The sequence below is a fragment of the Cnephaeus nilssonii genome (genome assembly GCF_951640355.1).
Source record: "Cnephaeus nilssonii genome assembly, chromosome: 2".
Lineage (NCBI taxonomy): Eukaryota > Metazoa > Chordata > Mammalia > Chiroptera > Vespertilionidae > Cnephaeus > Cnephaeus nilssonii.
In genome coordinates this window covers 68,709,526-68,736,587 of record NC_137073.1, presented here as the reverse complement: position 1 = coordinate 68,736,587, position 27,062 = coordinate 68,709,526, and positions in this window count along the sequence as shown.

Sequence of the window (27,062 nt, the reverse complement as noted above, 5' to 3'; positions counted from 1 at the left end):
GGCCAAGCCACCACAGCTCAGCAGCCCCTACATTGAGCGTCTGCGCCTGGTGGTCATTGTGCGTCACAGCTACCAGTCAGATGGTCAAATGGTGGGAGGGTTGCTTAGGCTTTTATATATATATATATATATATATATATATATATATATATATATATATATATATATATATAGATGGCCTCTGTATTCTTATTCATGTCTTAATAGTTGTCATAGTGGAATGTTTCTGTGGTGGACAAGGAATTATTCACCTTTTGTATCACTTTTTTGGCATGATTTTTAAGTTTAAATTTTTTTCTTTATTTTTATTTTTTTCTGTCACCATTTATACCCCCATACCCTCTTTCATCTTTACCCCCACATCTACCCCCCTCCCATCACCACACTGTTGTACATTTTTTTTATAAAGAGATGGTCTTGGGTGTCAGCATATTGTACTGGTAGAACCAATGCCAACCTATTACTTGGTCTTCTCCAAGGCATGTGATTTTTTCTCAGGGTAAACTATAAACTGTCAATATGTAGGTCCCAGAAAAGATCAGCACCGTTCTGTGGACAACCATCATCATAGGTACCTATGAGTGGAAACTCACTCTATAGGCCATTCTGTCCACACTCAAATCAGGACACCCAGGTCATGTTTAGGTGTTGAGTCCACATTTGAGTGCTTTTAGATAACTGTCTACCATATGGAATCCTGTCCTTTATAGATAGGCTTATTATAGTCATTGACAAACATCCAGTGAAGAAGTATTCTAGAACATGTGTTCATTTGTTTCTGACCCACCTCCCCCTTAAAGACTCCAGGTACCTCTGAGTATCTTAAGGGAAAGTCTGGAAAAGAAACAGACTCTTGAACTAGAAGTGGTCTTTGAATTTTACAAACAACACATTTGTACAGCAATGGAAATTTGAACTAGAATTTCCACCAACCATATTTCTATATAGGTGTTCACTTTGAGAAATCTAAATAAGCAAGAGAAAGAATAAAACTCTAATCATTTGGCACTGGTGATTTTTCATATATGGGTGTGAGAGTAAAGAAAGAATTTGACAGATAAAGGATTTCAGGAAAGAAATAAAATACCTTAAAATGGCAAGTCTTTTCAAACATTTACATATAATTGTCATGTTAATGACATTTATACTTTATCTCTAAATGTGATGCTCCATGTACTCTTTAATAATGCTATTGCTGTGCCATTCAAGTATTGCTTGCACCCAAATTAATAAAATGTAATTTCTTTAAATAAACTAACTATAACATATAAATAAAAACAATTATTTAAACCTAAAGTGCACTTTATATTTCATTAATTAATCAAATATAACTTGTGTTTTGATGATTCATCATAGCCAATGATGCAATGGATGTCACTTTTGGAGATATAGAAACAGATATATATGATTATACTATAGTGGTTGTACCAGACTGTACACAGGAATAACTATTTTGACTCAAAATACATATTATACAAGCAGAATCTAACACAGCACATTAGACAAAGTAAGAACTAAATTACTGCATAATGTGATTATCCTTCCAGCTATTTAGGGAACATGGATGGATATGGAGTTAATCAAGCAAGTAACTTAGTAAAATACCAATGATGGAAACTCCAAAGATTTTCACAATATAATTGAGACTTTTAAAATAATACCAAAAATTTTTGTTACATGTAAAAATCTAAGGATCTATTTTTAAAGGTACTTATAACAAGTTTATAAGATTCTTTGGATTAGTTATAACTGATCAATTTTATTTAAGATTATTTTATCTATGATTACACATATAATCTTTCTCAAGTATCCCATTCTTCCCTTTCTTTCATAAATACAAAGGTACATTATGAAGAAAGTATGGGTGATTTCTATAAAAATAGAATGCTCTTTAAAGGAATCTTGTTTGCTTTGTGAAGATTCGGTGTGAGGAATACAAAGAATGCAAAAAGAGGAGCTAATAATCTACCTTCTGAACTTTGTATTTTGTTGTCTATTTGTCTAAGTTAAAAATACATTGAATATTATTTTTAATTTTAATCTATTAAACATTTTGTTCTATTCAAAAATGTTCATTTTGACAGAATATTGGATGTTATTACAGAACATTTATTTCAACTAATATCACAAAAATGGTGGTTACTGATAGTTGATAATCATCACACATTTACACAAATAAGATGAATTGTATAATTTGTTTATCTCTAGCTTAATTGGTTATTAAAAATCATAAAACTATTTTTATTTTTACAGTATTAATCAAGGTCTACATGTAATGTCATTCTTCTTTGTTAATTTGGCCACAATTTCCTTTAGAATTAAATATTATTACTTATTCAATATTATTGAATTATTACTTTTATCTTCAAGTTCAACGTTGCATATTATTAGTATGTTATTATCTAGTACTACAAAATGAAATAAGTGGCTATTTCTACTGCTAAAGAGCATTTGTTATTAAAAAACGATAAGTATAATAATATTAAATTCCCAAACTATGGCAGATGTTTTTTAAATAATGCAGAAACCTCACATATTCTCCAAAAAATGAAATAATCTCTTTTTTTTTTCATGCAGAACACATATCTGTAAATAAACAAGTCTTTTGTAATGTCAAGCAATTGCTTTGGCAACAAATAGCACTACAGCATGAAAAATTAATTCAGTTCATAGAAAACTGTTAAAGCTTGACAAGTTTCGTTCCAAAAATAAATAAAGGTCTGCCACTGTAGGTTTCTCAGATTCTAGCAATCTTTCACATCAGGTGTTATCTTTAATCTCATTGAAAATAAACATGACTACTTTCAACCATGCATAAAAATATATATTTATATTTTACTTCTATACGCCAAGTGAATTATTCTGTCAGTGACTAGTTTAAATTAGGTAATTTGTGAGAAATAAGAAAATCCTATAATAACAAAGCACACAGATTGCTTTTAAATTGAAATGCTACTGTAAGGAGGCTCACACAGCAAGATATCTTTCCTTGCACAGTAAGATACACACCTTTTGTGAAATATAGTCCTACATAGGCTTCTAACACTATGATTTTTTAAAAATCTTTCAGAAAAGCCGCTCAATATCTACAGACCCTATGAAACAGAAGTCATGCTGATTTCTGAAAGGTTAAAAAAATCAAGGTCCAACAGGGTTCTTCTGTGACCAAATTTTGTGCTAAATTCAATGCAGAAAATTCCCTGTGTATTTTCAGTTGTCAGTAGGGAATGAATCCAGTCTGCTGCTAAAACAGACATTCCCCCTTTTGATCCCCTCCCCTCTCCTCTCTAACCCATCTCTCATGTACTGGGATAGAGAAATCTTTTTTTTTTTCCATCACTTTAACAGAATGGTGAATTCCCCAATCCAGTCAAATCTACTCTTTAACTTTTTAAAAAATATGTTGTTGTGTTATGTAAGCCCAGGACTCCAGAAAAAACAGACAGACAGTAGTATGGCATACTATTTATCTCTCTGGGTTTTATTTTTTCCACTTATACAATTACATAATTAAATATGATAGTTTATCATCTCCATAACAGATTATGTAATTCTAAAACAATAGTTTTTAATCGCAATCATTCATTATTTTCTCTCTGGTTTCCTACAAACTAAGAGTTGATATACCTGTCAAACTTAATTTACTGTTAAACAAATTATTTATATATTTTAAAATCACAAACCACATGTACTTCCTACTAATATTCTATTATGTAAGTAGGCTTACTTTTGCCACCCTGGAAATGCTGTTTAAGAATATGTCTTCATTGACCTCTGTGGCAACTTACATTTTTTGCTATCTGCTTTTTGTTTTCTAAATACTAATTTTCAATATATTAGGGGAAATGGTGAAATAGATCGATCCTGTATTGATATGGTAGTTTTCTCCTTTTTATTCATTCTTTTTTTTTTCTATCTCACATCAGTTCATAGTTGTCATGGACTCTATCGTAGAAGAATATCACACCCTTACCCATAACATTAGTTTAGATTCACAATTCCCACACTTACCTTTTCATGTAGCTGTCCAAAAAAAAATACTACTATTAACACAACCATGCTTTGAGACATTATTTTTCTCACCACATTACTATTTAATAAAGTTCATTTGGATTGATTTTTACTTGGCCAAGTTGAAAAAAAGTTCAAATATGAATAAAGCATAGCATTCTATAAACAGACACTGCAGGTAGTAACACAATGAGTAACAAGATGGAGATAATGCAAACTAGATGTTTAGAATCAGCAATACAGGAATAAGAAAGACTAGAATGCTATTTTAAAATTCAACAATTGAATGAAACTCTATAAATATTGGACACAAAACAATACCCCTGAAATCCAGGGTAATTTAGAATGCAATAATTAAAAAGAAGCTAAATTAGTGTGTGGAGGAGGGTAGAGTTATTTATGAAACAATTTAAAAAATGCAGTGATATAAGCACAACCAATGGACACAAGACACTGGGGGGGGGGGGATGAAGGCATGTGACAGGGGGTAGGGGAGGCTGGGGGAAAGTCTATGGGGGGGGAAAAAGGAGATATATGTACTACTATATGTAATACTTTAAACAATAAAATAAAATTAAAAACAAATATTTAAAAATAACAATTCATTTAGCCCTACCCGGTTTGGCTCAGTGGATAGAGTGTCCACCTGCAGACTAAAATGTTCCGGTTTCGATTCCAGCCAAGGGCACATACCTAGATTGCAGGCTCGAACTCCGGCTCTGGTCCAGGCCCAAGTAGGAGGCAACCAATTGATGTGTCTCTCTCACATTGATGTTTTTCTCTCTGTGTCTCTCCCTCTCCCTTCCACTCTCTCTAAAAATCAATGGAAAAATATCCTCAGGTGAGGATTAACAATAAATAAATAAATAAATAAATAAACAAACAAACAAACAAACAGAAAATATTTTTTTAATTAAATAAAAATAATCTATTTTAAAAAATGCAGTGAAAGCATTGGTTTGTAGCCTTTAATAAATGTACCACCAACATTTTTCAGTGTAGAAAGTACACATTGCAGAGAAAAACGGCCTGAGACATTAGAATTGAATGGGCAATATTATATTTAGGAAATGGAAAGCTCACTTACTTAAAGACATAAAATAAAACTGTACTGATAGCGAGAGCTAGCAGGCTATGTAGTCAGACAACTGCCACATCAAGTATGTGTTTCACAGACACATCCCCCAGTGCATACAAGCACACTCAAATGTACAAATGCCAGTTTGAAGATGGAGTTAATATTAGAGAATAAGCTTAATTTGAAGCTTGAACTATAATAAAATAAACTTTTAAAGCATATTTTTAGCTTCCATAACAGTTTGCCGACAGAGAAAGATGTTGGTGCCTAATCTTTTCTAAATTAACACATTTTCCACAAGGAGTTAACAGGAAAGTCTTTAGTACAAATAAACCAAATATCTGATATTATTCTGCTAGATGTACTCAAAGCTTAGAAGCAACTATACTATTTTCCAGATAATGGAAAACAATTTCTGGAATTCCTCATAAGTCTATTGGGTTAAAGTGAAAAAACATTCTTAGAAATGTAAAGTGTCTGTATGTATTTTTTCTATTTATTTATTTATTTTTGCTAAACTCTCTTCTAGTCAACATTACTATCAAATAAAACAGCAGCTGAAAATAAATTATAAACACTCTAACCTCCTATATGCATGTATATATTAGCTATCCTATCTAATAAAGAGGGAATGTGCTAATTGACCATCACGCCCTCACAAAGATGGTGGCACCCACAGCCAATAAGGAGGGAATATGCTAATTGACTGCCACACCCTCAAAGATGGCGGCACCCACAGGCACAAGATGGCAGTGACCAGTTCCCTCAGCCACCCAGCCTCTCAGGGCCTGCCCGAGGCACAGGCAAGCCTCAGATGGAGGCTGCCCAGACGCCCAGGGCCGGCTCAAGGGACAATCAAATGACTGAACAAGCAGGCTGCATGGGGTGTCCGTGAGTAGTGACCAGGCCAGTGGGGGGCAGTTGTGGGTGACCAGGCTGGAACACAGAGGCAGTGAGGGGTGATCAGGCCAGTGGGGGGGGGGGGCAGTTAGCGGCAACCAGGCTGGCATGCAGAGGCAGTGAGGGGTGATCAGTCTGGCAGTGGGGGCAGTTAGGGGTGATCAGGCAGGCAGGCAGGAGAGTGATTAGGAGCCAGTGGCCCAGGATTATGAGAGGGATGTCTGACTGCCGGTCTAGACCGGCAATCGGACATCCCCCAAGGGGTCCCAGATTGGAGAGGGTGCAGGCTGGGCTGAGGGGACCTGCCTCACCCCCCCTTCCGGCCCCATGCACGAATTTCATGCACCGGGCCTCTAGTGATTAAAATAAGCTTGGCCATTCTAAAAAATGTGACTGCAAATAGGATTGTCAAATTTCATGTTCTATAATAATAGTAGGCTTTGGAATTATTTCTTCTGAATTATATCAACTTTCATTACAATATCATTTGCTGAAATTCTGGAAAGCTGTTTTCTCTCTGTCTCTCTCTCTTTTCCAGGTGATCTCCTCCTAGATGTATGGTCAAGGAAAAATTCTAAGAAGAGACACTTAAAATGTGGCTTTTAGGTCAATGCTCTGACTAAAGCTATCTTCTTTGATTACAATCTAAGAACCAGATACAGAATAGATTTCCAGCTTCAGGCTTTATGGCTTCATTTTAGTGGACTCTGAGTTTGGTATTTACCATCAATGAAGATAGCTTCTGTGAAAATGGGAAACACTGTTACATTAGTTTGGCGTCTCCCTTAAAAAATGTTTCTCTAAGTTCCTCAAGTAAGTTTAGTGAATCCTGTCTAAGAGTAAAACATCCTTTATGCTAACAATGTTTCTCTAGATTTTTATAAATGTAGACCTACTTAAATATAAGACTTATTGTCATTCTATGTTGCATAAAAAGTTTTGCTGTCTCTGTGTAATTTAATTATACTACAAAATCTGATAACAAAAATACAATTTTTAAAAATCATAATTGGAATGTGTTAAAATATGTTCTTAATGTTCAGAACAATGATTGTCATATCAGTAGATTTGTGTGGTGCCATTTTCTGTTTCATTATAGTTTTTGTCATAAGGAGGATGTGGTACAATTTTGAAGTCTCATACATTCTGTCAATTACAGGATTCTACTATACAGCTTTGACTTTTTCAATGTTCTATGATTTGATTGGCTACTCATAGCATTTTCCCCTTATTTGCTGTTCCACTAATATGTAGGGAAGATATAAAGTGGACAACCAATTAAAGTATAGAATATTGAAAAGGTCAAAACAGTACACTATGTTATCTCTATTAGGATTATATCAGATATTGAGCAGATGTTGTAGTTGCTGTACAAGGACAAGAAGTATGGTTTCAGGGGGAAAAAGAGCAAAGTATAATCACTCAACATTTCAGTAGACACATTACCAAAGCCATGTATTTCAGTTATTTTCAAAATTAAAAAGTAAAATCCCATTTTAAAAGGGGAAAAAAATAAAAAAGGATTTTTAGTTTTGACAGTGACAGCAATCTCTTTGAAAACTGTTCAAGTATCTGAACCTATGTACTTGAATAAATGCAAAGAAAACATCAGTTTCAAGCACCCTTCATTTTCCAAATACTATTTAATTTTTTATTTGGTGCATCACTGGTTTTAGCTATCATTATTATATAATCTTTACTAAAGAAAGTATAAGTAATACTATAGGAGCCATCATATATTTTAAAAATGTAATCATCTTCCTTTTTCAGAATGTTTTCATTGCCAGAATACTAAATTTTAAAAGAATATGTAATTAACTATATTGCAATGAAACCTCTGGTTGTCGGTTTGCTATATCATGTCAGCATTACATTCAATGTGCACTTTTATCACTCATCTTATGATTTAATTATACCAGTGTCCTCAAGAAATAAACAAATTTTAAGTTGATAATTATGATCCAAACTTATATATCTCATATCAAAAATAAGTATTAGCCAGATATTCTATTTCCCCCAAAATTAATTTATCTTGTTTTGTTTACCATCTTTAGTCCAATTTTATGTCACTTTGTAGTCAATTTGTTTGGACTGTTTACATGAGCTCTACTCATTAGAATTTTATATTACAGGAAAATAAATTATTCCAGAATGCTTTAGAGATAGCCTAATAACACCTGGTATTAAACAAATTAGACCAGAATTTGACAGCAACGGCCTTACCCAGAAAGAAACTGACTATCTGTTTCAGCCAGATAAACATTCAGGGAGAAAACTTTAATCTCACAAACTTTCCACTTCTCCTATTCTTTTTTATGGTTATCCTTCAAATAGCTTAGAACTAAGATATTTACAGTATATAGACCCATTCTTCTATTTGATTAGTCTTTTTCCTGAGTCTTACAATCAGTGCTTTACTAATTTTTCCTTATCACACAATAAAAGGATATTGGTATAATGGTTCTAATACCACATTTGCACCATGTCAGAAAACTGTATTTAAAGATAAAAATTTTGCTGTCAAATCTTGGAGACTTGCATGTGTCAAAAAAAATTAGGTCTTATCTCCAGAGCAACAGTGGGATCATTGAATCATTAAGTTTTAAATACCAGGGTTTGGAGTAAGTTTCTATGCATGCATTTATATTTCTAAAGGGTAAGGGTAATGATTTTGAGTGATAATAATACTATTCAATAAATAAAAGTATGTTCTACCATTACCGGCATTGGTAAGATATTATCAGATGGTAAAAATGAACAGAGGAAACTGTAGGCCAAAATATCTACTAGAGGGAACTGCTATTCCATTGCAGGTTGGTTTTTTAAGTGGAAACCTAGAAATGTTCTAAAATCAAAGTTGGAAAGTACTAAATGTAGCAATAAGGACAGAAACATTTAAAGTGGAAGTTAATTGAAGGTTGTCATGCCTCACACCCTCTTTCACTCCCTACTGCAGAGGAGCTGACAACCCAGTGTATACTATCCTATATAAAAAAGATGTAGTATGCAAATTGACCATCACTCCAACACACAAGATGGCCACCCCCATGTGGTCAAAGATGGCAGCCCCCATGTGGCACAAGATGGCTGCCATAAGATAGCTGGCAGGGGAGGGCAGTTATGGGCAATCAGGCCAGCAGGGGAGGGCAGTTGGGGGCAACCAGGCCTGAAGGGGAGGGCAGTTGTGGGCAACCAGGCCTGCAGGGAAGGGAAGTTGGGGGCAACCAGGCAGGCAGGGGAGGGAAGTTGGGGGCAACCAGGCTGGCAGGGGAGGGCAGTTAGAGACAAATGGGCCAGCAGGGGAGCAATTAGGCATTATTCAGGCTGGTAGGGGAGTGGTTAGAGGGTGATCAGCTGGCAGGCAGGCAAGTGGTTGGAACCCAGCAGTCCTGGATTGTGAGAGGTATGTCCGACTGCCCATTAAGGACCAATCCCAGTTGGACATCCCTCGAGGGGTCCCAGATTGGAGAGGGTGCTGGCTGGGCTGAGGGAAACCCCCCCCCATGCACAAATTTCGTGCACCGAGCCTCTAGTAAGATATAAAGGTGAATTACTTTAAAACCAGACCATTTTCCTTTTAAATGTTGAGCAAACCACATGGTATAAATTTTGTTGGTAGTGTTTTAACACGATTCTCTCACTTTGGCATCAGGGAAGCCAATTACATCAATGTAAAGTCTACCAGCTAACAAGAACAGAACATTTAAAATAAAGAAATATGGCTGAAATTGAGAAGTTCTATAAGTTGAAATTGAAGACTGAAACACAAGAGAAATATCCAGTTTCCAGCATGTCATGTAAATGGAATCATTCACAATTTAGATTTTGTGTTGGGCTACTTAAACTTAGAAAAATATATTTAAGTTTCATGCATATCATTGCCTGAATCCATAGTTTGTTCTTTCTATTGCTTCTAGTACTTGAACATGGTATATCTTCAATTTTTTAAAAAAATTATTCCAGTCATTTACTGTTCCCAATATACAGATCCTACACATATTTTATAGTTTTGAATATATAGATCCTGCAGATATTTTGCTAGATTTTTACTTAATTCCGCTTATACATTACAAGTACAGAGAAATGCAATCTATTTTTCTATATTTATACTGGCCTTGATCAAGTAATTTATTCGTTTAGAGAGATTTCTTAGTGAATTCTTTTGATTATTTTACATATAAAATCATGTCGTTTATAAAGAGATCAATTTAATTCTTTTCTGATCTGTAGGTATTTTATTTCCTTTTCTTGCCTTAAAGAACTCACTTGTCACATTTTTCCCTTGTTGCTCATCTTAGGAGAAATTCATTCAGTCTTTCATCACTAACTGTGTTATTAGCTGTAAATTTTTTTGTAGACACATTTACCATATTAAGGAAATCCCTTTTATAACAAGTTGATGGAAAGCTTTTATCATGAATAGTTTATAATTTTGTCAAGTGGTTTTCTGCATCTTTGGTGATCATAATGTGTTTTATTCTCGTCTCTAAATATGATGAATGAATTGAATATTGCATGTTGAATGATCTTTGTTTTCCTGGGATAAACACCATTTCATTGGATGCTTTTATGTTTTATATACTGCTGGATAAAATTTTCTAGAATTCCATTAAAGGTATTTCCATCTCTGTTCATAAGGGGCATTGGAGATTGCTCTGTTCTTTTCTTATAATAACATCTTTTTTAGTATTAGAGAAATGTTAGGCTCACACAATATGTTGAGAAATGGTTTTTCTTCTCAACTTTCTGGAATAGATTATGTACAATTAGTATATTTTATTCTTAAATATTTGATCAAAATCAACATTTAATTATCTGTGTCTGAAGATTTATTTTTAGAAGAGTTTTAACTGAAAATTCAGTTTCTTTACTTGATATAGGATCATTCAGTTATATATTTCTTCTTAAGTGTCATTTGGAAATATGTGTCTTTTAAGAAATTACTCTCCTTCATCTACATGGTTCAAGTGATGGGCCTTATACTTCCTTATTCTCTTTTCAATGTATGTAATATTTGTAGTGATATCCCCTCTAGTGATGAACTTTCTAATAGTAGGAACTATTAGAATTGGTTGCATCACTTATTTCCCATAATTCATTTGACTAAAGCCAATTAACACTCATGGTTATTAACATGGCACAGGTGGTTATATATATCCTACATAATAAAATGGTAATATGTAAATTACCATCCACTCCGCTACGCCCACGATTGGGCCAGCAGGAGGCGCAGGGGGCGGGACTCAGGGTGGCCGGGGTAGCTGATTGGGCCAGCAGGACGCTGAGCTCGCGGCGCCACTGGTGCCGCGAGCTCAGCGTCTATGTCATGGCTGCGCCGGAGGCTATCAGAAGGCCTGGTGCACCGGCGGACAGCCGGCCAGCTCCCCCGCGATCAAAAGCCAAAGCGGGGGAGCTGGCCGGCTGTCTGCTCCGGCACAAGGCCTTTCGAAAGCCTCCGCCGTGCCGGAGGCTTTCAGAAGGCCTGGTGCACCGGCGGACAGCCAGCCTGCTGGTGCACCAGGTGCATGATTAAATCATGCACTGGGCCTCTAGTTTTATCATAAAACTGAATAAGATATTAAAGAGAAAATCTTAAAATTGGAACTATACCAAATTCTTAAAGTTTCTAAAATTTGGTAAGTGAAATTTATATTTCTCTTTGTCACATTGCTTGATTCTTTGTCAAATTTAATAAATGTGTATATAATTTAATGCAAATTTTAATAAAGGTGTACTGTTATGTTTTTTAAATGGTGACCTTCCCCCTAAAAAATGTTGTGCTGAGAACTGGTTCTTGTAAATCAACATTAGACAGATTTAGTTCATATCTTCTAACTATCATAAAGATCATATATTCTTAGATTCACTCATGTCAAATATATAACTCAGGAAACATAGGATTACTGTTCTAATAGCTCTATGAAGCTTCTCAAATTTGTAACTGGCAGGCAGAGTAATGTTAAACAAACTAGTATCGTGTAAAGGGAAAATGATTGTAAAGTAATAGTATAATGCATACAGAATCAGAAAATGAAAAATTATATATTCAGAAAGCCTAGTTTTAGGATCTGCCAAAACAAAAAATTTCCTCAGCAGATAAGAGGATTATATTTACATAACTTCTATTTTTAAAAGAAATTAATGCTTGCATTTTTCTTTTCTATTGTTGTTAATCCTCACCTGAGGATATTTTTCCATTGATTTTTAGGAAGAGTGGAAGAGAAAGGGAAAGACAGAGAGAAACACCAATGTGAGAGAAATACATCGATTGGTTGCCTCCTGCAGGAGCCTCAACCAGGGTTTGGGCCAGGGAGGAGCCTGCAAGCAAAGGTACTTGCCCTTGACCAGAATCAAGCCTGGGACCTTTTGGTCCACAGGCTGACCCTCTATCCACTGAGCAAAACTGGCTAGGGCAATTTTTTTTCTTATTTGTTGTTGATCATGAAGAGTTCTCTTGTCTAAGAATGCCATACACACACACATACACACACACACTCCATGTACACAAAAACCAACACTGGAACATCATTGACACTAGGATTCTTTCACATTAGGTATTCACTTTTCTGTAAGGTAGAATAATATTAAAGTTTTTAAAACATAAAATTGTTTTTGTGTTGTTGAATATTCTATTTTGAAAATGTGAAAACAGCATCAGATATCAAGACAGTAATGATGTGAATGTTTGCCTTCCTAATTTGTCAGCAAGATGCAATAAACTAGGTGACTATAAAAATATTGAGATTCAAAATATCTAGATTCAAACAAAGTAGTTAGTGTTAAAAATATAAATGCTTTAATGTTTATTTTACATTAAAGTAAAACTGTACTTTATCATTTGTACTATTGAGTTCATCTAGAATTGTTTACCCATTAATATATGTACTATATATCATTATTATATCTACATCTAGCTCTGTACTTTTTATTTCTATTTATATTATTTTAATGTCAATTTCTCAAATTAAACATCAGCATTTCTGCCTTGGACATCAATAATTCTCTCTTGGGGCTATTTTCTGTTCACAATGACCACATACAACTATTTGCTTGTTGGTTTGTTGATATATCTATAAAATTTTTCATTTAAAAAAAAGTGATTGTGAAGTAATAACAATGTTATGAACAATTCAAACAGCATAGAGGATCCAAAAATATATAGTGTTATTTTGAGAAAAAATTTTCAGCTGTAAAGTTGCCAACTGAACTTATTTGGTTTAGCAAATATTGAAAGATTTTTATTCTCTCAGCACATACTAACATGGCCATGGGTAGCAAGGACCATTAAATTAAAAAAAAAAATAGTTATCCCAAGGGGAAAATGAATAATTTCCAAAAGGTTGACTTTATATGCTGGATAATTTTTTCTTATTCTTAGACAACTGTCAAGCTTTTTGAAAAAAATACAAGTTCAATAGCCAGGTTGTCTCAAGAAGATGATGCTGATGCATGGTTATATCCACCATTAAAAAATGCCCTGCAATATTCTCTATATATTGTAAAAATATTGCTCAAGGCACCATCCTGACCTTTTTCTAAATCATGTGCTATCACTGTGCTCTTCTAACATCATGGCTTATATCATGACTAAGAATTGTGAAGCATATATAAATACATTTAATGAAAACAAAACCTTGTTCAAAGAAATGATTATTATTTTACTTACCCAATGTTCTACAATAGATAAAATGCTAATTATTTAAATAACTCTATATCTCTCTTCCTATCTGTACATATTTAATATTCTCAACTATATCTTGGATCCCCATGTCTCTCATATTTTTCCTCATGTTTTAATGTTTCCTGAAAATTCTAACATAATTTCTCATGTTCTCTACTGAATCAATTCCATTTTTTTCAATATCAGCATGCTATTCAGTGTTTCATTTAATTGAGCAGTTAGTTGACTTATTCTGGTATGATATGCTGTAATATTACTTTATCTTCTTTTCTATTTGTTCTATCTTCACAGATATTCTGTTCTTATGATTTTTTTTAGACTATAAACCAAATAGTGATCTTCTTTCTGTTAACTCACATACCATCACCTAGCAGTGAGTCATTTCATATTTAGTAATACTGTCCTTAAACCCAGGAAGAGGGGCCCATGTTAGATGGAAGTCCCCACTTTGGCGTTCCATCAAACATGTCTCTACATAATTAATGACAGACCGAAATTATCCATCATATTCACCAGCCAGGGCATTGGCTTTCTCATTTTCAATATAAAGATATCTGGGAGTACAGCATTCCTGCTAAAACAGGGATTTTCCTGGGTGGACAGGCATGCCTTTAGAAAAAGCAGGATAGAATCAGGAGTAGGAAGAGAAGGGGTATTGGCACTCTCCATTGCCTATTGTAGAATCCCAGTCTAAGACTTTCAAGTTAGAATTTGAATTTTTTGGTCTTTATGGAATTATATATTTTTTCAAAGAAGTTTATTAACGTTTTATTAAATTGATAAATGACTTTTAAATACTTAGACTGATGGCTTAAAAACTTACATTTATACTCCTGCTTTAGACCCTGAAAAAGTTAGATTTAACTTTTAAAGAAATTCAAACATGTAGGTTTCCTAGGAAATCTACGCATCTGCACAAAAAGTTCATGGCTCATTTGGATGTTCCTTGGAGATGTACAGAAGCTAGAATCCTCAATCCAAGTCTCTCATAGGACACACCCCATGATGCAATGGCTCCCTGAAGGATGGATAGATAAATATAAATTCACTCCTCAGGAGTGGGAAGCTACTTACTCTCTTGGAAAAATGTACAGAACTTCTGTTACCTGCACGTTAAGTGATGCTGTTTGAACAATTTCTCTAGTGCTGTTGTTTTCTGTAATACTACTTTGGGATTCTACTTCCTTCTTCAATCAGTATCTTCTACAATCTCCTAAATTAGATTGAAGTCTTCCAACTTTTTTAGTTCTTTTGTGCAAATGACCTTGCTACTTCTACTCCTAACCTGAGATGATGAGACAAAGCTTAGCAGTTATTAAATACAGGTCTCATTTTGATGAAAGAAGCAACTCTGATTAAAATTTAGGATAGGCAAAACAATTCAAAAAAGGAAAATGTTACCATGAAACTCTTTTAGTTCTAGCACTGTGTTAAAAATCGCTCTTCCTTAAAGCAGAAAACTAAGATAGACCAAAGAACTATTTACAACCAAGTGAGCTAAATAAAGACCCCTATTAACTGACTAGTCTAGCTGGGGCAAAGTCCCTCAGGTAAGATTAAATGTAATGATTATGCCCTCTTCTTTATCCTAAATTGCACATTCTCACCTTATGCCTTTTCATTAAAAAAATAAAAAAGGAATAGTTATTGATTTTTACAGAGATAGAAAGAGAAAGTGAGAGAGAGAGAGAGACATCAATGTGAGAGCATAATATTAATCAGCTGCCTCTTGCATTCCCCTGACCAGGAATCTAGTCTACAACTTGGGAATGTGCCCTGGACCAGAACAGAGCTAGAAATTTTTTGGTGCACTGGATAATGCCCAACCAACTGTGCCACACTGGCCAGGTCACTGACTTTCTAATTTTCAATATAAAGATAAGCAGTTTGAAATGTCCAAAATGTTTTAGCATAGCAATTCTTAACTTTGATGGGATATAGCTGATAAGTTGAGCTGGTTGTTAATAACTGTATTTTCCCCCTATTTCTCTTCCTTTATTTGTTTTTATTATCTAAATTTTCTCCAAAATACCTCTGGTGGAGGTTGAGGAGGAGAGCAGTTGAAACTACTTGCATCTCAACAGCTTCTTACAATAAATTGCCTATAACAATTTCTTAAACACACACACACACACACACACACACACACACACACACACACTCACACACACACACATTTTATTTCTTCTACACTGCATTCCTGAAAGGTATAAGAATATAAATGAAGAAAATATACAAAATGTACGCCAATATATTACCCTGCCGCCAATGTAATGCTATTTCAGTCAAGGAAAATACCTAAATAATCATTGAATCATGATATAATCTACAACAGGCCACACTTAAACTTAAGCTCACTCACCCTATTACTCAGGTATAGTATATGCAGCACTACTGAGTGAGGAACATACCAGAAAACTATTTGGGTAAACCAAAACCAAAACAAAACAAAACAAAACAAAAGAACCTGGAGACTACATGGAGAAATAATTCACTGTAAGAGAGTATGGGGCACCTGATTGGGTCTAAAAACAATGGTTGACCTTAATACTAGTATGGAATGAGTAATTTTGAACAAAACATTGAGGCTATAGATTATCCTCTCCACAACTAAACAGGACACATTGCCCAAATTTAAGTGGAAATATCTATTTTCACATACTATCTCTGTGAAACATTGAAACACAGGAAGACCCATTGAGATGTTTCATGTATATTTGTATATATTGTTTGTATTTTGTTTGGCCATACAGTCTTTGAATGTCATTTTATGATTGTTAATTTTTAAGTTGATGAGTATTGGTGAGGGAGCAATACACACTTCCATCTCTAGAAGTTTTAAAAAATGCTGTCACCCTACTGGCATGACTCAGTGGTTGAGCACCAACCTATGAACCAGGAGGTCATGGTTCGATTCCTGGTCAGGGCACATGCCCGGTTGCAGGCTTGATCCCTAGTATGGGGTGTGCAGGAGGCAGCCTATCAATGATTCACTCTCATCTTTGATGCTTCTATCCCTCTCTCCCTCTCCCTTCCTCTCAGAAATCAATTATATATATATATATATATATATATATATATATATATATGCTGTGAATTCACTTTATTGACTCACCTTATACCTAAGGCATAAGCACATGGCCTAAGCTCTATTTTTTTTTAAATATATTTTATTGATTTTTCACAGAGAGGAAGAGAGAGGGATAGAGAGTTAGAAACATCGATGAGAGAGAAACATCGATCAGCTGCCTCTTGCACACCCCCTACTGGGGATGTGCCCGCAACCAAGGTACATGCCCTTGACCGGAATCGAACCCGGGACCCTTGAGTCCACAGGCCGACGCTCTATCCACTGAGCCAAACCAGTTTCGGCAAGCTCTATTAATTAATCAGGAACATATATCAGACTAACACACTGGCACAAAAAATCAAGATATCCCTCTCTCTCAGTGTCTCTGTAATATGTGTGTGTGTCTCTCTCTCTGCACAGTGACTACAAAGCTTTGTGCTTTTGCATAAATGGAAGCTATGGAAACCTCTAGCATCAAGTTCTACTCAGCAGCAGAATATTTTTCTTAAAGATTACTTTTTAGTGTTGCTTTAGATTTTTTTTTTAAATGTAGCCTTGAGCTTTATTCTCCAAGCTTCTCACCAAATCTGTGAGCTGATACATATATTTTTAAGTTGTTTTTTTTCTGTTTAATGACCCAGTCAGCCTTCAGTGATTGCAAGTAAAAAATCTTAATTGCTGTAAGACTAAAAACAAAGGTGAAATTTATGGATTGTTCTTTATCATAAAGTATTAATAGTTGCCTTATACCAGCACCCTACAATTTATTCTGAATCAATAAAAGCTAGAGACAACTAGTGAGTAGTATTAATGCCCACATTGGTTCTAGAAGTAGTGACCACAGTCTATGAGCATTTGGCCCTGCAATGCCTGCCGTTTCAGCTAATACATTTTGATAGCAGTGGCAATGTCTGTGAGTGCCTTTCACTTGAAGTGATTTTAGAGAATCTAGCTGAATTGACAGTAATGATGACAGGCAATGTGGGTGGCTTTGAAGGCGCCTTGTTTGGACAGCACTGAAACTGCCCTTCTGTGACTATCAGAACATCCCCAGCTGCAGCAGAACAGAAATTACCAAAAGTCAATGGCAGTTAAGAGACTTGTATCAATTGGACAAGTATCAATTAGGAAGATCCTAGTAAACCCCTGAAATACTTGGAGATGAGGGAGAGCGGGGCTTCCAAGAGAAAGAGTTTAAGTGGATTGTCTGGTGGGACTGGAACTATAAAACTATTTTATATTACTAAAAATCATCATAATTGTGTTTGATTAAAAAATTCCTGATTTATATTTATATTATAAAGACATGAAGGGTATCTTCCAATAAAAGAAAGGCTTATGACCAAAAGTGTATAGTGTTAAAAGGACATTTATTTTCTATAGAATTATTTATTAACTAATTTTCATATGCCTTGTGCTGTGTACGAAGTGTATAATGGTGCACATAAGCAAATAAATGAAGAACAGAATGTAGAAATGTGATAAATGGGCTGTCAAAAGATGGCAGAATAAGTGAGAAAGTGAGTGTTCTGGAAAACATTTAGAAAGGTAATCATATAAATGAGAACATTATGAAAAATAAAAATAGCTGGATGGATGAAGAACCAAGAGTCTTAGAACCAAAGAAGAGAATAAAAAACTTCAATAGGCTTGATTGGTTTTTTTGTCAAAGTGATTTTTGAATGGTTTTTGTATGAAGTACAGACTACATTCATCCACTGATGATTTTGTATAATGGCGTACTGCAGGTTTTTTATTGTTCTGTTTTGTAAGTAGACTTCCATAAGACTTGCATCTCATCTGGCTAATTTTTCTGTCTCTGCTTGTTGTTTATTGGATCAAATAATTGGCATTTTGATGACTATTTTGAAAGTTCAAGTTCTAGTGATTGACTGAGCTGTTCCTACAGCATTCAGGCACTGAATATGTGTGGAAGCCTTTCCCATTTCAAATTCTAATTCAAGTCGCAAATGAAAGTTCTGAATATATAGGATTATGAATAGGACAGCCCTGTATAGATTTATAACATACTAAATGAATCCACAAGCTAGAGAGAAAAGCTAGGGCTTCTCTCAATTAGAATGAATTGGCTGCTGAAATATAATTATGGCAGCTAGAGAATACAAAGCAGATTTCATAAAATAAGCCCCATAAGGACATCATTTGACATAAATACAAGTTTCTCATGTCATTCTTAGTATGTAGCTATGGTGATTTCTGTAACTTTTCAGCACTCTGAAGCGCTTACATTTTTCTAAAAACTTTCTATTTAAAAACTATTTTTAAGACTTAATTTATAATATTCTATACTAGTTTTTTATAAATTTAGGACAATATTTTATTTTATGGAATATGCCAGCAAGTGTGTTTTAAAATAAAACTAATTTATGTATTTTAATTTGTATTATATAATTTTAAAAATTGAAAATAATTTTAAAATTTTTAACATATATAATACATTTAGTGTTTGTAATGACAAAAAAAAATTTCCAACAATTGTCAACAATTTCTCTCAAATTTTACACATACACTTATTCATGCATTACATTTGTAATTGCTGTGGTTTTGTATATCTTAGGTATATTAGAAGGGGGCAATAAAAGAAAATGTGTTTATTTGTAAAGAGATGTCTCATTTGTAATGAATTGAGTTCTATCTACTGTTGGAACAAAATATATTCAAAATCATGCAAACTGTTTCTAAAGCTAAGAAAGTTTTCATATAAAGGATAAAGAAAATAAATATCTTAGTTTCTCATAGGGAAAGGAATTATTTTGTTAAAGAATATGTCTTTTCTCTATTATCTTTGTTTTCCCCTGATTATTTTATTTCTGATTCTCAGATTAGAAAGGAAGTGATAAAACTCAAGTACAGGCATTTCAAGCACAGATTTTCAAGTTGTACCCAATGCAGCAAAATAAAAAGTGAACTGCCTAAAATACTGTAGTAAAACAATTCTCACTGTCATGTTCATTGGTACACTAGAGCATTTACAGAATTTCTAGAGAAGATGCAGGATTTTTTAAAGCTTTTCTACAAATAGTTTCTATTGTATTGTAGCTTTAAGTGCAAAATATGCAGGCCTGATATTTTTTTCATGTTGTTAATTTTATGCAATTACAATTGAAATAGTAGGGGTTTTAACATATTATTTTTAAAAAGTCAAAATGTCACTATGTATTATACAAGTATACATGAATTTGATACAAAATAGATCCGATTGAAGGTGTGTGTTTTTTCCCCTTAATTGCCTAAAAGTGATTATATTAACTTACAAACTTTTCAACAATTAAAATTATTCATTTTTGGTTTATTGAATGTAAAATTTAAACTAAAAAAAAGAAAAATTTAAAAATCAATGTCTGCTAGCTATGACTATTTTACTTATATTATCATGTATAATGATAGTATGTATAAGATAGGACAAGAAAAGACAATAGCTAAAAATAAGGCATGCATAATTTATATTCAGTCATCTACTTTTAATAAGAACATCTTTATTTGGTATATATTATCAGAGAATGCAAATTCAAGAAATAATCACTATTGTCCTAGCCAGTTTGGCTCAATGGAAAGAGCATTGGCCTGAAGGATCCGGGTTCAATTCAGGTCAAGGAGCAAATGCCCAGGTTGTGGGCTCAATCCACAGTGGGGGACACACAGGAGGCAGTCAATCAATGATTCTCTCTCATCACTGACGTTTCTATCTCTCTCTCCCTCTCCCTTCCTCTCTGAAATCAATAAAAATAAGAATATATTAAAGAAATAATCATTACCTTGGAAAAATAACTACAGATTAAAAAAAAAAGACCAATACCTGAATTTTCTTTTTAGTCTTCAAAGCATGAGAGTCTTATACTTTAAACATGATTATTAATATATATTAAGGCTAATTTCTCTTCTTCAAATCAGATATCTGCTACTGCCAAAGCCACCCAAAGCTAATATTTGGTAAAATACTTTAAGAAAATCATTAATTTTTTGGATCTTCCTGTTCATCCAACAAGGAAAAACTTGTTGAAGACTTGCTAAGCAATTGTGCTAGAAACTCCCTTAGAATCTGTGTTTATACCCATAACTCAAAGATTAAAAGGCCAGCATTAGGAATACCAAAGGAGAATGACAAAAGGAGTCTGGGGCCCTAATGTGTGGGGATCCACAATCTCAGTGGTGAATAAGTAATCACTAGACTTTTTTTGTGTGTGAAAAACAAAACTTCTATCTTGCTTAAACTACTAGTACTTTGGAGGTTAGTTGTGGCAAATAACATTTGCTGATATGCAGACTACTTGAAATGAAAAATGAAAAAAATAGAAAAAGGAAGATTTCAAAGGAGGAAAAAGTCAGTCTATGAATGATGTGATGAATCAAAGAAAGTAAAATTTAGAAGAAAGAACTAAGGAAATAAAGACCTAGACATTTTTGTTATCCTTTCCCACCTTCTGGGTTAGTGAGGAGATAATCAGAAGTTTTGGAGAGAGGACACTGGAAAACAAACTGATAGAAATATTAGAGCATATGTTCTACTTACAGGATATAGCAAAGAGGAACCCAGACCCACTGATTTGCAGAGAAGAGCAGAGCTTTATATCAAAAATTGGGGAAAGAAGAGAAATTCTGCCAACAACCAGTAATCTTGAGAGAGGAACCTGAGTGACAGATAAGTACCTCAGACTACCTACAAACATCTCTATCAGTCTTGTAAGACCCAAAGCCAAAGACACAGCTAATCCTTATCCACATTCCTGACTCACAGAAACTATCATATCCTATCTAATAAAAGAGTAATATGCAAATTGACCGAAAACAAATATCTGTGTTTTCCAATGATCTTAGGCTCTACAGCAGCAGTTCTCAACCTGTGGGTCGCGACCCACAAGTTGAGAACTGCTAGCAGGGTCGCCTAAGACCATCAGAAAACACAAATATTTACATTACGATTCATAACAGTAGCAAAATTACAGTTATGAAGTAGCAACAAAAATAATTTTATGGTTGGGGGTCACCACAACATGAGAAACTATATTAAAGGGTTGTGGCATTAGAAAGGTTGAGAACCACTGCTCTAAATGAATGTAACAAAACTAGAGGCCCGGTGCATGAAATCCATGCGTGGGAGAGGGGGGTCCCTCAGCCCAGCCTGTACCCTCGGGGGATGTCCAACTGCTGGTTTAGGCCTGATCCCCGTGGGCCTAAACCGGCAGTCAGACATCCCTCTGGCAATCTGGGATGCTGCATGCACCAGTGTCCATACTTTTCATACATCTTGTTGTTGTATAGGCAGCTACATTTTTTTGCCCTGATTATAAAAAGTAGTACATAATATGATCCTTCTAAGGCAGTAGTACCATTTTCCCCATCTTATGGGTGGAAAAAATGAAGCAGAGAGAAGTTAAGTAATTGGCTTTGTCACACAGTTATAAGTGTCAGAATCAGGGCTGACCACAAAATGTGCAAGCCAGAGTCTATGCATGTCATCACTGCATCATCCTGTTTTTTCAGTGTTAGAGTAGCCTTGTCAGGTTTTAATTTTAAATCTAAGAGACTTTCCCATTATATAGGGTAGGGTCCCTAGGCCTGGCTGGCCCTGTCCCACAATTGCCGCTACTGGTCGCCTCCCTCTCTGGGGCAGACACAGCTCCTGCATTGAGCATCTGCCCCCTGATGGTCAGTGCGCATCATAGTGACTAGTCGTCCCCCCTGTCATTCTGCTGTTCAGTCAATTTGCATATTAGGATTTTATTATATAGGATTACCTCTGGGTCTTTTTAAAATTATTATTTAATTTTATTTTTTTACATTGCATGTCCCCCATTTCCATCTACTCTTCAACTCTGAAACTATACTTTTGTGAGTCATACTAATAGCTGAGGGGAAGGTATATTATTTCTCAGAGGTCTTGAGCCCCCCAAAAAAAGTGTTATAAATCACTGAAACAATTTAATTGGAATCATATGTAACTTACTGAATAAAGTAATTTCATATGTCTCTTTTGTAAAAATATTCTTAAAATAATTTTGATATTTAATAAAATAAAAATCTTAAAATGTATGCATATATTAACATAAAATTCTGTTTCTATTGAATTGGCAAATTCCACAAATTACATTAATTTTTATGTATTTTTTACATGATACTATACTAAATATGTTCCTCTTAAATTAATTATCTACACTGAAGTAAATCTAAAACTCCATTTGGGCCACTAGAACATTTAACTCTCATTTGCAATTATACTCAGTTATGCATGTTAAGAGGGAATCCAGGATATTAAATAAAAATACTTAACCTGAATAAATTAAGAAAAAAATATATATAAGTTTTTTTAATAAAAAGCTCATGGGCATCACCACATATAATCATTCCAAGAATTGAGAAGTATGTGTAGCTCCTGATTAAAGGAGAGCATAACTTTTGCTTAAAAAGAGGGGGGATATCCATAATATCTAATATCTTTCTTTCTTTAAAATAATATATTTCTGAAAATGAAGATGTTAAAAGTTAACTTATGGTATAGTATTTCTGAACATATGCAACACCTATTCTCTTTTTTAAATCTGAAAAGTACTGGTTCTATAGTCATTAGAAATTATATACCAAACTTTGTCAAATAATGTTCTCTAGTTCTTGGGTCTGTACTGTTCTAAGTGCTATATGGAAAAAAAAATTATTGAAAGAAGGAAGTTTTCTACTTTACACAGTTAAATATTTTCAAACAGAACTTTTAAAATCTCCTAGTTTTCTACCTTTTACTCCTTTTGGCATTCTACTCTGAACAGTACTTTAAAGTATGCTGTGCATCTCCCTCTGAGGCCTGGTGATACCATTGTAATTAGCTAGTTATTAATAACCAGAGGCCCAATGCAAGAAATTTGTGCAAGAGTAGGCCTTCGCAGACCCGGCTGCCTTGGCCCTTGCAGCCCTGGCTTCGTCTGGAAGGTCGTCGGATGGTCGTTCCACTGTTCAGCCATTTGGTCAATTTGCATTTATGCTTTTATTATTATAGACTAGAGGCCTGGTGCACGAAATTCATGCACGGGGGTGGGGAGGTGTTCCTCAGCCCAGCCTGCACCCTCTCCAATCTGGGACCCCTCATAGGATGTCTGACTGCCCGTTTAGGCTCAATCCGGTGGGATCGGGCCTAATCGGGCAGTCGGACATCCCTCTCACAATCCAGGACTGCTGGCTCCCAACTGTTCGCCTGCCTGCCTTCCTGATTGGCCCTAACCGCTTCTGCCTGCCAGCCTGATCACCCCCTAACCACTCTGCTGCCAGCCTGGTTGATGCTTAACTGCTCCCCTGCCAGCCTGTTTGCCCCCAACTTCCCTCCCCTGCAGGCCTGGTCAGCCCTAACTGCCCTCCCCTGCAGGCCTGGTCCCCCCCAACTGTTCTCCCCTGCAGGCCTGGGTTCCCCCCCCCCAACTGCCCTTCCCAGCAGGCCTGGTCCTTCCCAACTGCCCTCCACTGCTGGCTATCTTGTGGTGGCCATCTTGTGTCCACATGGGGGCAGGATCTTTGACCACATGGGGGCAGCCATCTTGTGTGTTGGAGTGATGGTCAATCTGCATATTACTCTTTTATTAGATAGGATAGAGGCCTGGTGCATGGGTGGGGGGCAGCTGGTTTGCCCTGAAGGGTGTCCTGGATCAGGGTGGGGGTTCCCTTGGGGTGTGGGGCGGCCTGGGCAAGGGGCCTGTGGTGGTTTGCAGGCTGGCCACACCCCCCAGCAACCCAAGTGGAGGCCCTGGTATCTGGTATTTATTTATCTTCTACAATTGAAACTTTGTAGCCTGGAGCGGAGCCAAGCCTTCTGCTCGCTCTGTGGCTGCAGCCATTTCTGTTGGGATTTATTTACCTTCTATAACTGAAACTCTGTAGCCTTAAGTAGAGGCTGGGCTGGCAAGGGCGGGCGGAAAGCTTGGCTTCCTCCATCGCCGGGAAAACCCAAGCCTCCCTCCTGCTCTCCCTGGCCACAGCCATCTTGGTTGGGTTTATTTGCATATTTGCTCCTGATTGGCTGGTGGGCGTGGCTGGTGGGCATGGCTTGTGGGTGTAGCGGAGGTATGGTCAGTTTGCATATTACTCTTTTATTAGATAGGATTGGAGAGAAGCAAAGGGGAAAGCCAGGTATTATAGGCATGTCATTTGGCCAGTTTCACCAGGAAGCTGAAATTTCACACTCCCAGGGAATAACAGCGTTTTCCCTGCAAAACATTGGAGGCAGGGATCCAGCAAGGAGAAGATAAACAAATGTCCTGTAATGATGGGGTGACTACAGCAGGTGTCTGCCAATCAAACCTGGGGTCAGAGATGGTTGGCCTGAATGGGCATGGGCACTGGAAGCAAGCAACAATTTGGGAATACATAATCCCTTAACAAAGAAATGCTCTTGTTGCTCTTGTTGCACTTGACTCTTGCCTTGTGTAGCTCTCTTGTTCCTGCTTCCTTCCTTGTATTCATCCCTATGGCCTATGGCCATGCTGACCTGACACACAATGGACTAATGGCCTGCAGCAGGAAAACACAAGCTAAACTAGCCTGATGTTGGACTGGACCCAATTCCAACATGGTAAGAAAACTCTGGACACTGGCTCTAAGTTTAGCTCTACTGAAACCCCAGCTATACTTCTGTGACTAGGCAAAGGGAAATGGAACTTTGGAAACTCAGGGGTGTAATTCCACACATCTACCATATCTCATCTTCTCATGGAGGCCTCCAGAAATTCTTATTCCAGCAGAACCTCAAGAACCCCACTTTCACCAGCAACAGGGCAAGAAGAGCCCCTCTCCTATCCTGTAACACGGGGAGTCATCTCTTTGTTTCCTTTAGTGTCAGGCATAACTCAGGTGTTCTTATACCTAGAGGGGCCAAACAAATCATTTTTACTACCAGGTTGTGGGACAATACAGAGATCTATGTAACATCATTGGCCATTCTTTTAAAAAAATATATATTTTATTGATTTTTTACAGAGAGGAAGGGAGAGGGATAGAGAGTTAGAGACATCAATGAGAGAGAAACATCGATCAGCTGCTTCCTGCACACTCCCTACTGGGGATGTGCCCACAACCAAGGTACATGCCCTTAACTGGAACCGAACCCAGGACCCTTCAGTCTGCAGGCCATCGCTCTATCCACTGAGCCAAACCGGTTAGGGCTATTGAAAATTTATTACACATAACAAGGAAATAATGAAAACAAGGCAAATGAAGCCACATGTTGGTTGTCTTTAAAACTATTCTACTTTTGTTAACTGGAAAAAACAAACAAACATTTTAACTTACTGGGCCTAAAGAATGTAATAATGTGAAATATTTGACCTACCTCTAGTCCATACATTAGTGCACTGCGCTTTTCTACTTAGAATTTATACAGGCACCAACATAATTGAGTCAACTTATCCTCTGCATTCCATTCCCAAACCCTCATTAATCCTCTGCTTGCAATAGAGGCTTATCTCAATCAGATATATAAGTGCCCACCAATTCACAGATAAGGGGATTAGAATATGAATATATTAATTGACAAAACATTTAGGAATCAGCATTTATGCTAATTTCCATGAAGGTTTACAGAAACTCAAAACATAAAATTTGTTCATATTGAAAATATTGCCATCTTGGTGAAAAAAACATTTTAAGAAAGCATTAATGTTTTTGTTGTTTTTAGATTGTATAAATCCAAATTAAACTTTAATATGGTGGGAAAACAGAATAATATTTTAACATTTTGAAATCCATTATGATAATATAACATTTAAAAATCATTTTTATATTCCTCAAATTCAGAAACTGAACCTAAATACTACTTGGAGATGCTAACAAAATAAAATAGTGAACATCTCATAAAGCATCAATTCTCACACATGACTTATTATCTTTCCCTATGACTTCCCTAGAAACTATAATAAAGTCTAAAAATAAGTCAGCCATGTACTATAGATGCTTAACAATAATTTTTAAATTTTCTGAACACATCCAAGCCTTTGGCTTTTACTGCAAGCCTTTATTTACTTAAATAATATATTGCTCTAGCTATGTGCTTCAAATTATTATACTGATAAATCTATATAATTTAGGACAACAGTATTAAGTTATTCAAAGTCTACTTATGAGGGCTTCTCATAAGTAAACTTTCTAAATCAAAAGAGGACAGGAGACACTTTGCGGCTTAAATTGGTTTGTAACCTAAACAGTATTTATTGGTTAGACTAGTATTACATGTAAATCTGTTAATAAACTAGATTATAAAAGGCTTGTCATTCAGCAATGTGAGAATGAGCAGAGTGACTGATGTTAGGGTTGCTATCTTCTCCAGGGCT